Source organism: Malania oleifera, chromosome 1 (assembly GCF_029873635.1).
Source record: "Malania oleifera isolate guangnan ecotype guangnan chromosome 1, ASM2987363v1, whole genome shotgun sequence".
Taxonomy (NCBI): Eukaryota; Viridiplantae; Streptophyta; class Magnoliopsida; order Santalales; family Ximeniaceae; genus Malania; species Malania oleifera.
In genome coordinates this window covers 145,827,507-145,832,480 of record NC_080417.1, presented here as the reverse complement: position 1 = coordinate 145,832,480, position 4,974 = coordinate 145,827,507, and positions in this window count along the sequence as shown.

Sequence of the window (4,974 nt, the reverse complement as noted above, 5' to 3'; positions counted from 1 at the left end):
AACACAGCCTTATAGCACAAAAATCCGAGAAACTGAATAAAACTGGGATCTTTCTGTCTCTCCCGCTAATTAGTCTCAATCCCAAAACTCTAGCTCTTACTCATCATATGCTGCCTTCTCCTAGCCTTGCGTACTTCTCTCTTTCAAGTTGTCCCCCCCTGCGGCCTCAAGCCCTCAATTTATAATGCGTGGGGCCTTGTTGATGCTACCATGTTCACCCAATTAGGTCTCATGTTCTAATTTCCAAGATCTCCAATTCAATCAACTAAACCTTGTGTGTGCAATACTGCATTGCCAAATGCCAAAACCTTCTTCAAGAAGCCAAATCTTGAGGAAGATGGAGATAGGATGAGCAGTCATCCTGACTCCATTATCTCATCTATCTGCAACATGCTTTTTCTTCACCCGACTACTTTAAGGATGCAATTTGAACCACCATCTTGTGTACCAGGTGGGATTACCTTTTTGCTATACTACCTATAATCTGCACTGTGATGATTCTCACTCTTAATTAAACAAGTCATATGTTAAGAGGAATTCAATGGAATTGGTATTTGCAATTTTACTTCTTCGCCATGTAATATTTCATTACATTTCATTTCGATAATCCATTGCCAAACATTGGGAAGGTTACATTGATGTTGAGCTTTATTATCATTTCATGATTGTTGTAAATGCTAATCCATGTCTTTCGATGCTGTTCTTTTTTGTTCAATATTAACTTTGCAAAGGGTAGATTCTTGAAGGTGCTCAATGTTGCCTACCTAATTTTTCTAGTTTGAGCCATTGGAGATTGGTAATGGGCTTCGTTGTCTGTCACAATCCGATTATTTTCACACCCGTGTGAAGGGTCGTGCGGCGCTAGCTAAAACAGTCTTGCTTAACTAGCCAGTCTATCATTTACCAACATTCATCCACGAAATACTTTCGTTAGCATTCATTCAAATAGCAGCAGAAACAGTAATCAATTCATGAAAGTCATGGCAAGCAAGCAGTAAACATTGAAACAAACGTAATTCATTAACAACACCTCTGTTGACATCATGTGCTTAACGAGGGAGGCAAGTAGGCTAAACACGTTGACAAAAGCTAATGAGTTTTATAATGACTGATGAACACTTACTCTAGCACTAGCAAACATCAAAGTGACCGAGGAGTCATACTATCTTATTTAGCATTCAATGAAATAAATACTGGAAAATAACCCTACACTAGTATTTACATGATGGAAACCCATCCCAAGCAGACGAGGCAAGTGGTCACTGGCAAGCATAATGCCCTGAACAAGCTTAACTCATGACATTCTCCCCCACTTATGTGGTCGACATTCTCGTAGACTTTGACGCTAGGTACACTTCAACTTGTCCACGAATGGTTGCATATCTTCCTCAAAAACCCAGTTAATTTCTTCATCACCAAGGCCTTTCCACTTCACTAAGAACTCTCGCCGCTTCTTCCTTGAGGATATGAACTCTCTGTTTGCAAGAATATCTTCAACTTTATGTCTGTCAGGTTGAACTGTACTCACTTCTGTTCTAGTTAACTGACTTTTGCTCGGATCATCGATGTTGGTGTTGTATGGCTTGAGGCAGCTGATGTGAAACATAAGATGCACTTTCATCCAAGTTGGAGGGTCGATTTTGTAGTAGACCTTCCCGACTTTGGCCAAGATGGGGACTGGTCCTTCATATTTGCAAAGTAGTCTCCTATCCTATCCTTATAGTGACCTGACCTGCTCTAAATTGAGCTTAACAAGCACCAAGTCACCTACGTTGAAGTGCTGCGGTCTTCTCACCTGATTTCCCCACTTCTTCATACGCTTAGTAGCTTTCTCCAAGTAGGCTAGGCAATCTCAGTATTCTATCTCCATTCTTTGGTGAAGATGTACACCTTAGGACTCTTTCCTCTGCATGACTCATCCACTATGTGAGGTAACAGCGGCTGCTGGCCTATAACAAGCTCAAAAGGGCTGTTGTTGGCTGTTGAGCTCTTTTGGGTATTGAAACAAAGTTGAGCCACATTAAGTAGTTGTAGCCAATTTTTCTGGTTGGCGTTGACGAAATGGCGCAAGTACTCTTCTAGTAGCCCATTGACTCTCTCCATCTGTCCATTTGTGTGTGGGTGATAACTCGAAGAGATTTCAAGTTGTTAATCGTGGATTCTAAAAATTTTTGTCCAGAAGTTGCCGATGAATCTTGAGTCTTGGTCACTGACTATGTCTTGGGGAACACCCCAATATTTCACAATATTCTTGAAAAACAACTGTGTTGTCTCCTCTACCGAACAGTACTTTGGTGTGGCTATGAATGTACCATACTTCGAAAACATGTCTATAATAACAAGTATAGACCCTGCATCCCCCACTTTGGGCAGGTTGGTGATGAAGTCCAATGAGACACTTTCCCACGGTTTGGACGATACTAGTAGGGGCTCCAATAGCTCAACAATTTTCCTCTGCTCCACCTTGTCTTATTGGCAAGTGAGACAAGTTCGGATATAATCAACCACATCATCACGTATGTGCGGTCAATAGTACCCCTACTTTAGTAAGGCCAAAGTGCGCTGTCATCCTGGATGTTCGGCCCACATGGTATCATGACATTCCTTCAACAATGTCTTCCTCAGATCACCAGCTCGTGGCACAAAGAGTCAGTTACCATGGGTCATCAGCAATCCATCTTCCATCCAGAACTGTCCTGCCTTCCCTTCTTTGGTAAGCTTCATTAAGTTCTGCGCAACTGGATATTTGGCTAAGTTCTCCTTGGAGCATCGTTGTGGTAACAGTACTCAAAGTCAAATGTGCTACCATTTGTAAGGCCGCTAGCTCGACCTTCCTACTCAATGCATCCATGACTTCTTCAATCACCCCGCCTTGTGCTCAAAGGAAAAATCAAATTCCGCCAAGAATTCTTGCCATCGGCCCTGCTTAGGTGTCAGCTTTGGCTATGTGAAGAAATGGCTAACACCTAACTTATCTATTTTCACACAAACCTTGATCCAAGTAAGTAATGCCTCCACACACTAAGACAATGTATTACCGCTAGCATCTCCTTCTTTTGAGCTGTGTACTTTTACTCTGCTTCACTAAGCTTACGGCTTTCGTATGCAACAGGATTCTCCTCCTGTAACAAGACTCCTCCAAGGGCGAAATCTGATGCATTTGTTTGTACCTAAAAGGATTTCATGACATTCGGAAGAGCAAGTATCAGATCTCTCATCATGGCAACCTTCAAGTCATCAAAGGTTCCCTAGCACTTCTCTGTCCAGTTCCACCGATGACCCTTTTTTAGTTGTTCTTTCATAGGGGCCGTTCTCCATGAATACCCCTCTACAAACTTCTTGTAGTAGTTGGCAAGGCCAAGAAAGGAATGCAACTCCTTCACTGTTGTTAGGATCTTCCATTCTTGAATTGCCCTTACCTTCTCCATATCCATCCTGATATGACCTTGTCCAATCACATTGTTGGCCTTGCAAGGTCTTTCAATTGATTTTGGTGATAACAAACAAAGGATGATTTAACTTAAAACAAAGTTGAGTTTTGATGTTTCAGAAAATATGAATCAAGTGTGATTCAAAGCAAAAGCTCAAATTTAGATCAAGTATGATTTATGAGAAGAATAAAGTATAAGTCAAGTATGAAGATATCTTCTCAAAAATTCATGAAGGGTCTAATATTGTTGAAGCTTAAGAAAATTGTTTAAAATATCTCAAGAGATGAGAGGACTCAAGTTTGAAGGCCTAGGAAACATATATGTAAGTATTTCAAAAGGCAAAATATCTTTGAAATATATTTTGAAGCTTTTTCTAAGAGATTATTAATGTTTAAAGACTTATTTAAATTAAATATTTATTTCATGAGAGAACAAAAGAGTTTTTTTTTTTTTTTAAAGAAAGTAAAGAAGACTGAAGTAGAGACTTCAGTTGACTGAACTTTTTAGTTCAGATGACTGAAGTAAAGACTTCAGTTGACTGAACATTGAGTTCAGACATCTGAAGAATTACTTCAATCAACCGAAGAATAAGTTCAGCTGACTGAAGAATTTCTAGAACAGGCAGAGAGTTGCAGCAGTAACTTCAGTTGACTGAACTTGTGACCTCAGTCAACTGAACCTGCGATTTCAGTCATTTGAACTCTGACTTCAGATGACTGACCCTATATCCTGTTTTAATTTTTGAAAGTATAAGACACTTCAGTCAACTGAACCTGTGACCTCAATCAACTAAACCTACGATTTTAGTCAACTGAACTCTGACTTCAGTTGACTGACCCTGTGTCTAGTTCAAATTTTTAAGGGTTTAAGGAACTTCAGTTGACTGGCCACAATACTTCAGTCAACTGAACACTGTTCAACGGGGAAAAAAATTTTTTATGTTTTAAAATATAGCCGTTTGAGCTCTAAACTTTCTAAAATTTTGGGAAGCTCTCAAAGGAAACTTTTGCAACATGGAAACAAGTTTGAAAGCCTATAAATACATGGCTTTTCGAATCAAAACATATTCAAGTAATTGAAAACTCTCTTAAAAGCTCTCTTGTTCTAATATCTCTTACTCAATCTCTTGCAAAGCTGAACGTATTGTTGTTCTGATATTTTGTTCATCAAATCCTGAAGAATTACTGATTTCTCATCTGAAGAAAAGGATTTTGTTGAATTCTTTGAAAAGCTTCAAAAGTTTATTTCATTGTTGATATTTTATCTTTTGAAGTACATAGTTCTTATCTGTACTAATCTGCTCTTTGAGTGAGCTTCCCTTGTACATCAGGTTTTAATATTTCTTTTGTAGATGTTGAACGTTTCCAGGCTGTTGGAACGTTGACCAAGCAAGGATATATTGTTTAGAGAAGGCGGGCTCTAGCCTTGACCAAAGGAGTGATTGTAAACATGTTTTGTTCCACCCGGTAACGGAACTACGATAGTGGAAACCTTTGGTATTTTGCCAAGGGCGAGGACGTAGGCTGCGTTGAAGCCGAACCTC